Source organism: Typopeltis vanoorti, chromosome 22 (assembly GCF_054136105.1).
Source record: "Typopeltis vanoorti isolate ZY-2024b chromosome 22, IOZ_Tvanoo_1.0, whole genome shotgun sequence".
NCBI lineage: Eukaryota > Metazoa > Arthropoda > Arachnida > Uropygi > Thelyphonidae > Typopeltis > Typopeltis vanoorti.
Genome location: NC_143570.1, coordinates 84,285,043 through 84,297,251, shown reverse-complemented (window position 1 = coordinate 84,297,251; position 12,209 = coordinate 84,285,043). Strand labels below are relative to the sequence as shown.

The 12,209-nt window shown below is 36.1% G+C and overlaps 1 protein-coding gene across 3 annotated transcripts in view; it reads left to right on the top strand.

Moving 5' to 3' along the window:
* Nucleotides 1–12,209, top strand: part of LOC150094528 (oxidoreductase NAD-binding domain-containing protein 1-like) — a 106,753-nt gene that overhangs the window by 73,910 nt on the left and 20,634 nt on the right. The window lies entirely within an intron of this gene.

The following is a 12,209-nucleotide window of genomic DNA, read 5'->3' as shown; positions in this document are numbered from 1 at the left end:
TACTACTTGCCAAAGCTTATCCCGAGAAACCTGGTCATATGCCTTCTCCAAGTCCACAAAACGTGTAGACATTCTTGGCATATTCCCAAGATTTCTCAAAGACTTGCCTTAAAGTGAAGATTTGGTCAGTTGTGCTTCTACCAGGATGAAAGTCACATTGTTCTTCCTGGAACTTTGATTCAACTATGCTCCTGCACAGTCTTTCCAAGCACCTAGCATACACTTTCCCAGGCAGGCTGAGCAGAGAGATGCCACGACGATAGTTACTTCAATCCTTCTGGTCTCCATTCTTGAAGACTGGTATTATTATGCCTGTCTGCCATTGGTTTGGTGCTCGCCCAGATAATTTTACAAGGAATATATAATTTATAATTTCGCTAAGGAATTTTACAAGATTAATACAGAAAGAATTATAAAAGGAGTGGATGATAAGGTAAAATGGGAAGAACAAGAGGTCATCCTTGGGAGTTGTTGAGTAAGTGTAATGCATTGCCAGATGACATGGTGAATACAGGGAGTGTAAATGATTTCAAGGTTCTGTATTAATAGACACGTTGCTGGTTGAGTGGGCTTCCCATAATGAGTCTACTGACTCAGTGGAGGCTACTGTGGTAATAATAATAATAAACAGAAAAGGAAGATTGAGATTTTTGATGAAAGCCAGTTGTAATAGGTGTAATTATTCCCTTGTACAACTTTAGCACACTTCTTGGAGGACTAAGGCTTAGATAAGGGACAAGAGTTTTAAAGTGGAATGTTGGAGAAATGTTTCTCTACCAATAAGAATTGCTTTAGTAATATATTCAGTGCAAATATGTGGATCAGAAGACCGAAAACAATATTTCAACCAAGGAAATGAAGCACAGAAGTTAGAAAGATCATTCCATTTTGAATTCTTATAATGCCAGACAGTATGAATGGGAATGGCTGTATGAGTGTTACTCAGTAGGAGATGAAATCACTAGATTGTGATTTGAATTGCGAATAGCATCCACAGTACTAAGAATGGTCACTGGTGAAGAAGAGATCGAGTAACACAATTTATTGACATAATACATGGCATAAGTTGCAGCAGCCATAAATCAAAGCAATCCAAGTATGTATTGTAATATAATTAATGAATATACAGCAATCCCTTGATTAATGCACCTAATGTGTTCTTTAAAATGGGCATATTAATTGAAAATACACTAATCAAATATAATAACCTATGGAAAAATGTATAATTTGTTCCTCAGTTTTCTTTTTTGACCCTTAATCTCTTTTATAAAAGAATTAGGATATTTTCAGGGACTAGTTAAAGGAAAATCATGAAGCTGAAAGACAATAAAACATATTTAGAATGCAAATTTATTATTCTGCTTCTTAAAAAAGAATTGAGCTAACATAGTTTGGCAGGCATTATGTTTCTTTTTTTCATACAACTGACGATAATTTGCAGTCATTTCTTTATCTGCACTTGCAACTTTGCCTGTGATTCGAACATTGTTTCTCATTTTGAAATGCTCAAACCACACAGCACTTGTGGAATTCTTCTTTTCCATCCTTGATAGCCATTTCTTTCAGGATTGCAAAAAGACTTAATGCTTTTGATTTAATAGGTCAGTTCTTAGCAGTATCCGTTTTTGCTTACAATCATCGATCGATGTAGAAAGAAATCTCTCTAATTCACTCATTATAATACTTTGATTTCGAGTGGTCTGTATGCATGATGAACTTGAAGCAGCCTTACCTTTCTCTTTGTGTTCAGCAGCTTTGCTTAAAATTGCTCTTATAGTTAATTCACCCATTTTTGTGTTCTTTGCCTTCCTTTGCTGTGGACTCACCTTGTTCATTTTTCTTTATTATTTCAAGTTTTTTTTTTCCAATGAGATTACTTTTCGAATCTTTTTCACACTTCCACTTTTTTGCTCACTGATACTTATGATTAAAGGTTGGGACAATACTTTAAAATAAGAAAGTTAGGGAAACGATTACAAAGGAGGCATTGAGATATGGTCAGCAAAAAGCTATGTAATTAGTAGACTATATAAATTTGTCCGTAAATTTGGAACATAGTGTACATGGAAATAGTGTAGTACTATTTATCATTAAAAATAACTTTCTAAAACTGTTTTAAATTGGTAACCAAATTATTTCATCCTGTTGAGTGATTTTTTAAAATAGCTAGGCATAAATAACTGTATAGATAGAAAATTTTTAAACTCTGTAATATTTATTTTCAAGATGGTATATAGGCAACACTAATCAAATTTTAGAGTCACATTAATTGCATTTGGATATAGAAAAAATGATGCACTAATTGAAAACACATTAATCGAGGGGTTGCTGTATTCACATTATTGTTGAATGAAAAAAAGATCCATAAAATAGTGCCAGCATTTTATGTGCAAATATTTATTGAAAATAGATACAGTAATCCCTCGATTAATGCGCCCCCGATTAGTGCGACATTTTTTTTCAATACCCAAATTCGATTAGTGCGCCTATATACATCTTAAAAATAAATGTTACAGATTTCAAAAATTTTCTATCTATACATTTTTATGGCTAACTACTTTAAAAAATTCACTCACCAGAATGAAATAATTTAGTTACCGATTTAAAACATTTTACTAAGTTATTTTTAATGGCATACTACACTACTTCCATGTACACTATGTATACTATGTTCCAAATTTTTACTGCCATTTCATTCTGCCAAAATTTGTCGTCTGCTATGGTATGCCCACAGATTTGAGACCCTTCGACACTTCTGTGCATGTCACAAATAGGAGAATCCATTCCGATAATAGGGTAATCAATAGGGATGAGTTGTTTATTATTACAAATCGGAAAATTAACTTATCTTTTATGATCATTGTAGTTTTAAAGTGATAACTATTTTGCTTGTATAACAGTTGGGACATTTTATCTATAAAGCAAGTGATTTCGGGTGTTGGCGACCAATTCATATGTCCTTCATTTCTTTCTCCCCTTCAATGATAACGTCCAAGAGTTAATTAAATCTCATTCTGAAGAATTGAGTGATTCCAACCTCCTAAATTTAGATGCACAGTGGGAAGATCCTGAAGAATATGAAGAAAATTTAACCACTGATAGTCAGCCAAAAGAAATTTCACAGAAACAATTTGAAAATATTTTTCGTACGATTGAAGTTTTTAAGCAGCAATGCTTAGAGGCTGACCCTGATGAAGAGAGAAGCAGTAAATTTGCAGAAGAGTAGAAGAGGCAGTAGGGTGTATCGTCGGTTGTATGAAAAAAGGAAACAAAATGCCCGCCAAACTACGTTAGCTCAATTCTTTGTTAAGTAGAATAATAAATGTATATTCTGAATATGTTTTATTGTCTTTCAGCTTCATGGTTTTCCTTTAACTGACCCTGAGACATACCCTAATTCTTTTATAAAAGAGATTAAGGGTCAAAAAAGAAAACTGAGGAACGAATTATACTTTTTCCAATAGGTTATTATATTTGATTAGTGCGCTTTCGATTAATGCGGCTGTTTTAAAGAACATATGTGCACTAATCGAGAGATTGCGCTATAGCAGTAACAAATATTGTGAATGGCAGTTTGGATAAAAAAAAAATTGTGGTGCGTGATGTGGCATCCCTTCGTCTGGCTTGTAACTAGACTGTTAGCATGCATTCCAATGTTTTGTAAGCAACATTTTGCCTTTTATGGCCAAGAAATTGGTATTTTTCTAATCCAAATTTTATTATGTAATGTTTCCGAAATGTCATTGTTGTACTGTCTGACTAGAAAATTATATCAGGATATCTCTTGGAGTTTAAAAGAGAATAATTTTCTAACATATCCACAAAAACAGTGCTATTTATTGTACCTGCTAAGAAAAACAGGCCTTGCAATTCTCTAAGTACATTCTAAATGTTCAATTTTTGAGGCTGCTTCCAGGAGCTAGATACTTAATGGGCAAACTAGAACCAGATATGATGATTGTGCCTGTTCTCATTCCTTGAAATGTGGAATATTTTGTTATCTAAAAAGAACTCTAAAGAAAGTTAAAGAAAGTCTCTTCTTCCATCTTTTCATATGTAATTCTATGTACTAAATTCAAAACATTCATGTCTCTCAATCTTGTTTAGAATCTGCAACTTCTACCACTTGTGCTGCAATTTTTTTTTTTTTAATTACCTTGTGAATAGTGGACTGAATCATGCTGAACTGGCAGTGGTAGTTGACCGTTTCAAACTTTGAAAATAATTTATGCATGTGATCAACAGTTTCTGAGAATTTCTTGGGCATCCTATTGATTTATATTTCTGAACATTGACATCCTCTTTAAATTGATTATATCATTACTTGATATTTATCATTGGCTGGATTTAGCTTGAATTGTTTCCATTTTGATGTCTACTGATTTGAAAAAGGTATACATGAGCACAAAACTCTTTGAGTGAGAATACTAGCAATAATTTGGTTTGAAAAATGTTTCATTTAAAATAACCTGAGCCATGACCAATTAAAGTTATCAGTGATACATTATTATTTGTTATGGATACATGATCATTTCAACATTTTTAATTCTAACACCAATGTCTTGAATCATTCTGTTATGGAAAAAAAAGGCATTTCTTCTGTGCCATTTACAAATGCTGATGCTAAAAAATATTAGAAAAAACCCTTAGGTCTGTACACATGAACTAAATTAGTGGGTGTAGTGAATTTAGACTGGCTCTAAAACATTGTCAGAGAGAGAGACCTTGCCAGCAATGTCATATGATGTGGCAGAAGTTGACATAACAATTGAAAAACACAATGTTAACATATTTAGAATTAGTATAAAGAAATTATAGGTTTGGGGAAAATAGAAAATAATCTAATACGTCAATTACTGCTGTGCATTTTTTACCATGCCACAATTTTAGTTTGTTACTTTCCAGTGCACTTGATCATCACATTCCTGACTTATATCCTCAAGGGGTGTACAGGATATGATAGTACTGCATATCCTGTACATCATTACTAACTTCCTATCTACAATTTTCCTCCAAATCAGTCTGTTACTTGTCAAGCCTCAACATTATCATATCTTATATTTCTATTGTCTAAGGCACTTTATACCGTATCAATCCACCTATGTCATGGTTTTCGTCTGGGTCATTTTCCTGCCAACCTGGCAAAGAACACTTGTTTATCCTCACCCATTCTGTTTAAGTGCATACCACCTGAGATTAGCTCTGCTAATGCATTCCTGGATGCTCAAATTCTTTCATAATATCCTCATTTTTAATATGATATTGCCATTGATGCCATCAGTTCATGCCTCTAATCTTTCTCAGGACTCTCATCTGTGCGTTCTCTAGTCTTTGGTCAAGTGTTTTACTTCTGACCAGGCTCTCAGATCCATAAGTTAAAACTGGTTTGAACACCATCTTCTATACAGCTAATTTAGTGTTCCAACTAATTTCTCTCTTATTCCTCTCTCTATGTTCATTGGGCATCTACAGATGCCGTATGGTCACTCCGATGCTCGATGATGTTCCGCACCAGGCCTCGCCATGTAGTCCTGTTGTTTGCTTTTCTGGCAGCCTCAACTTTCTGAAGATCAGTCACTCCACACATGCCATCGATCCATCCCATTGATGGTCTACACCTGCCTCTTTTCCAGGAACTTTACCTTACCCACTCTAGCATCTGAGAAGTCCTCCTTCCATCCTTTCTATGTGTCCAAAATATTTTAACTTTCTTCTGTCAATATCCTTAAGGAGCCTTAAAGTTCTACTAATCTTTTCTAACACCCATTCATTTGTACGCCTTTCAGTATATGATATCCTCAACAGCCTTCTGTAACACCACATCTCAAAAGGAGATATCTGTTTCTTATCTGACTTCTTTAGGTTCCAAGTCTCACATCTATAAGTCGCTGTTGGAAAAACAACTGCATCTAAAATACTCAACTTTGTTCCCATGGAGATAGATCCATCCTTCCAGATTTTAGACAGGTCTCTGACTGTTGTTTTAGCCATTCCTAACCTTTTTCTGACATCTTCTGAACTCTCTTATTCCATATGAATTTATTCAATTGACTTCCTACCATACCAGCTTTGTTGATTCTGTTGTCTATTTCCATATTTAATTTACCATCTTCACTAAAAATCATGCCTAAGTAGCCGAAACGTTTTACTTGTTCCACAGGTTCTATGTTCACAATGCAGTTGACATTTTCAATGATTCTACCTATTTTCATTGTCTTTATCTTTTTATTGCTGACCTTCATACCATATCTATTACAACAGTTATTCAGTTTAGTCAGGGAATCTTGCAAACTTGTAGCGGATTTATTTAGAAGTATAACATCTTCCGCATAAAGCAAAGAGCTGACATTAACATCTCCAGTTCTGATATCATGTTTAATACCACTTTCCTTCATAATGCCTCATTGACACCATATAACTGTAGCGTATGGAATAGCTTCTCTCTTGGCACCTTGTCATATGCCTTTTCCAAATCGACAAAACGTAAATACAGATCTTTGTTATATTTCCATGATTTCTCCACTATTTGTCGTAAAGTGAAGATCTGATCCTGACAGCCTCTATTTGGCCTGAATCCAGCTTGTTCTTCAGCAAGCTTTTCTTCCACAATTATTCTCAACCGTTTCTCAAGTATACTGGCATAAATCTTGCCCAGAACACTCAGTACGGAAATGCCTCTGTAATTCTTACATTCAGTTTTATTTCCCTTTTTATGTATAGGGACTATTAGAGCTGTACTCCAATCATCAGGAATTCGTCCCTCTGTCCAGGCCATCTGAACTATGCAGTGCAGCCACTGTATGACTTTTATACCACCATACTTCAGCATTTCTGGTCGAATATCATCTACTCCTGCTGCCTTTCCACATTTCAAGTGATAGTTTTTTTCTACTTCAAGTATGGATATGTATTCCTGACTGTATGCCTGTTTTGAGTTTTTTATCACTGCTTGTTTCATTTAGCAATTTTTCGAAGTAATTACTTCATACTTCAAGGATATCTTTTTCTCATGTTTTCATGTCACCTTTATCATCTCTAATTCCTTTTACAGCACTCTGTCCTCCATTTCTAAGCTTCTTCCAACCTCCAAAATATCTTGCCACCTTCTTGATATTTATTTTCTGTGTTCTTGCCAAAGTCTTCCCATGACTTTTGTTTAGCTAATTTTACACAGTGTTTAGGTTTCTTACATTTGTCTCTGTATTCTCTAAGAGCACAAGCTGACTTATTTCCAGGAAATTTTAATATGCTTTTTTCTTTTCCTTCACTGCCTCTTTAACTTCCTGTGTCCACCATGGAGTTCTGATTTTTCTATCCTTGCAGACAACCTCGCCACATGCCTCTCTGGCTGAATCAATCAAGGTTTTCTTCAAGGCTTGGCACTAAATCTCCAAGGTTTGTTTCCTGTTCTCAACCTCTTTCATTTCTTTTCAATAATCTTTGTGTATTTTAGTCTACAGTTCACATCTGAAAGCTGTTCAACTTTTATTTGCTTTAAAACTTTCTTACATGTTATTCTTTTCAATATGAAATTCAATTTTATTCTGCTCAAGACTAAATAGTGATCACTTCCAATTTCAAATCCTCTGTACGCTCTGGTGTCCTGCACCAGGAAGAAAACATCACTATCAACAATAACATAGTCAATGAGACTTTTCTTATTCCTTGCCTCTTCTCTCCATGTGAATTTGTGCACATTTTTATGTTGGAACATGGTGTTAGTAATAACCAGTCCATGTCTTGAGCAGAAATCCAACAGGCATTTGCGATTATTATTAGTTTTGCTCTTATCTCAAAATTATCCCAAAATATTTTTGTATGTCTGACAATCACTTCCTACTCTGCTATTTAGATCCCCAACAAGGACCAACTTTTCCTTTTTCGTTGTGTCAGTAGCTTTCTCTAGAACCTCAAAAAATTCCTCCACTTCTATTTTAGTAGAGCCTTTTGTGGGAACATAGGCACAAATAAGTCTCATTGTTGAGTTCCCCATTTTGATATTTGCCCACATCACTCTACTTGAGACTGCCTGCCATTCATGAAGATTAGCCTCGTATTTAGTGTTGAATACTATGGTACGGGGTGCTTAAAGGTCAACGCTGTATTACTGAGAGGAGACCTCCATGTAGCCTTTAAAGGAATGAAGAGAACTGACCAGGGCTTCTGACCTAATGTCCAATCCTCACCTTCTCGTGGTGCACCCTGTTGGGTATCTAATTGGATACTGAACAAACGAGGATGGGCTGGCAATTTGGTATTTAGCCGAAAAAAATTATATTCTTATTGGCTTAAACCAATATACAAAATGATGGTACAACATGACAAAATTTCATGCTGACTGGGTCGTCGTCCGGTTGTTTTCGCCAGGAAACCAGGGTGAACAGCGAAAATTCAGCTACTGGAACAAATCTGAAAGCACACCTCAGCTCATCAGAGTTAAAGATCGGTACTATCAACATAAGAAGCCTGAATGGTAAAGAAATGGAGCTAGCTGAGGAATTAGATAAGTACCAGATCGATGTAATAGGGGTGATTGAAACAAAAAAGACAAAAACTGGTGAGATCTTTCTGAGCAATAAATAGAAAATGTTATATTCAGGCAGTGACAATCAAGGGAAAGAAGGAGTAGTCATAGTATTCAACACAAAATATGAGGCTAATCTTCTTGAATGGTAAGCAGTCTCAAGTAGAGTGATGTGGGCAAATATCAGAATGGGGAATTGTACATTTGAGACTTATTTGTGCTTATGGTCCCACAGTAGATTCTACTAAGGTAGAAGTGGAAGAATTTTTTGATGCTTTAGAAAAAGCAGCTGACACAATGAAAAAGGAAAAGTTGGTCCTTGTTGGGGATCTAAATAGCAGAGTAGGAAATGATTGTCAGACATACAAAAAATATTTTCGGAAAATTTGGAGAAAAGAGCAAAGCTAATAATAATGGCAAATACCTGTTGGATTTCTGCTCAGGACATGGACTGGTTATTATTAACTCCATGTTCCAACATAAAAATTTGCACAAATTCACATGGATACAAGAGGCAAGAAATAAGAAAAGTCTCTATGTTATATATGTTATATAAATTGACTATGTTATTGTTGATAGTGATGTTTTCTCCTTGGTGCAGGATACAAGAGTGTACAGAGGATTTGAAATTGGAAGTTATCACTATTTAGTTTTGAGCAGGATAAAACTGAATTTTATATTGAAAAGAATAACATGTAAGAAAGTTTTAAAGCGAATAAAAGTTGAGCAGCTCTCAGATGTGAACTGTAGACTAACATATACTAAGCTTATTGAAGAAAAATTGAAAGAGTTTGAGAACAGGAATCAAACCTTGGAGATTCAATGGCAAGCCTTGAATAAAATCCTGATTGATTCAGCTAGAGAGGCATGTGGTGAAGTTGTCCTGCAAGGATAGAAAAATTATAACTCAATGGTGGACACAGGAAGTTAAAGAGGCAGTGAAGGAAAAGAAGAAAGCATATCAAAAGTTCCTGGCAAATAAGTCAGCTTGTGCTCTTAGAGAATAAGAAAGCTAAACACTGTGTAAAACTAGCTAAATAAAAGTCATGGGAGATATTTGGAAGAACATAGAAAATAAATATCAAGAAGGTGGCAAAATATTCTGGAGGTTGTTGAAGAAGCTTCTTGTGTAGAGGCTTAAGTGCTGTGAGGACATTATGTTGGAGGTTTAATGGATTTTTTTACAACACTCAGAATGAATTAAGGGGGGTGAGAGGGGGGGACTACGAGGGCGGCACGTGCCGCCCTCGCAGTTCCCCCCACTCACCCCCCCTTGCCAATTTCTATATGGAAGATTTCGAAAAACGAGCCATAGACTCAGCCCCACTCAAACCTTCTATCTGGCTAAGATATGTAGATGATGTGTTCTCCATTTGGCCTCATGGCCCAGACACGTTAGACTCCTTCCTCAGTCATCTCAATAGCCTACATCCAAGAATCCAGTTTACTATGGAAAAGGAAAAGAACAATTGTTTACCCTTCCTAGACACCTTAGTCACGCGCCTGCCCAATGATACACTTTCCTTCACTGTATACAGAAAACCCACACACACAGGCAGATACATTCACAAACTCTCCCACCACCACCCCTCACAACAATATGGCATCATTAAAACCCTTACCAAGAGAGCCCACAATCTTTGTTCCAGTGGAACCGCCCTCACTACTGAGCTTAACCACATACACAGAACTTTCCTCTCCAATGGCTACAGTTAACACGTTATCAAAAAAATAATCAATTCTTCCCCCATTCCCCGTCCCTCTCGTCAATAAGAATTTAAAAATGCCATCACCATACTCTACATCCGAGGCACTTCGGAAAAAATAGCCAAGATACTTAAAAAGTATAACCTACACACAGCATACAAGCCCTACCGCAAACTTGCTACCCTTATCCGTTCTACGAAAGATCAGCTCCCCCCTCTCTCTCTGCCTGGAGTTTACAAAGTACCCTGTTCCTGTAAGCTTGCGTACTTTGGACAGACAGGCAGATCAGCATCCATCCGCCTGGAGGAACACAAGTCGTACATCGTTAAACACAACTATGCCCATTCAGGCTTGGCTGACCATGTTTTGGACACCACCCACAGAGTATCATGGAAGAAAACCACCATGCTCCACCACAGCAAATTCAAGAAAGAGTGACTTTTCTTAGAAGCAGCAGCAGCTCTCAGAAACCAACCAAATCTTAACAAATACGGTTGCATTAAGCTTCCGAAGATTTGGGAAACACTCATCACCAGAGGTCCCACCTTACATTCCAGGCCACCTACTACCGCCCTTAGAGGGCGCTCTACCTAGATAGGACTTTAGTGTCACCCACGTGGTTGGGCTTAGTATTGTAAGTTTTTGTGTGCATGTTACATTAATTGTTTTTGTAATCCCCGTAGATGTCCTAGTGACTAGGACGAAATATAGGAGTATTAAATTCTAATTTAATTCATTCTGAGTGTTGTAAAAAAATCCATTAAACCTCCAACATAATGTTGAAGAAGCTTAGAAATGGAAAGAGTGCTGTAAAAGGAGTTAGAGATGATAAAGGTGACATGAAAACAGGAGAAAAAGATATCCTTGAAGTATGGAGTAATTACTTTGAAAAACTGCTAAATGAAACATGCAGTGTTAGCACAGTGGTATAAAACACTCAAGAGACATACAGTCATGAATACATATCCATATTTGAAGTAGAAAAAGCCATCAAAAGCTTGAAATGTGGAACGGCTGCAGGAGTAGATGACATTTGACCAGAAATGCTCAAGTATGGTGGTATAAAAGTCTTACAGTGGCTGCACTGCATAGTTCAAAAGGCCTGGACAGAGGGATGAATTTCCGATGATTGGAGTAGAGCTCTCATAGTACCCATATATAAAAAGGGAAATAAAACTGAAAGTGAGAATTACAGAGGTATTTCCTTACTGAGTGTTCCTGGTAAGATCTATGCCAGTATACTTGAGAAACGGTTGAGAAGAATTGTGGAAGAAAAGCTTGGTGAAAAACAAGCCTGATTCAGGCCAAATAGAGGCTGTCAGGATCAGATCTTCACTTTACGACAAATAGTGGAGAAATCATGCGAATATAACAAAGATCAGTATTTAAGTTTTGTCGATTTGGAAAAGGCATGTGACAAGGTGCCAAGAGAGAAGCTATTCCATACGCTACAGTTATATGGTGTCAATGGGGCATTATATCAAGCAATACTTAGTCTTTATTTGAGTTGTAATTCAGCAGTTAGAATTGAAGGAAATACAGGAAGATGGTTTAATTCTAAATCTGGTATGAGACAAGGATGTACATTGTCTATATGGATCACATTATGAAGGAAAGTGGTATTAAACATGATATCAAAATTGGAGATGTTATGTCAGCTCTTTGCTTTATGCGGAAGATGTTATACTTCTAAATAAATCCGCTACAAGTTTGCAAGATTTCCTGACCAGATTGAATAACTGTTGTAATAGATATGGTATGAAGGTCAGCAATGAAAAGACAAAGACAATGAAAATAGGTAGAATCATTGAAAATGTCAACTGCATTGTGAACAGAGAACCTGTGGAACAAGTAAAACATTTCAGCTACTTAGGCATGATTTTTAGTGAAGATGGTAAATTAAATATGGAAATAGATAACAGAATCAACAAAACTTTTATGGTAGGAAGTCAGTTGAATAAATTCATGTGGAATAAGA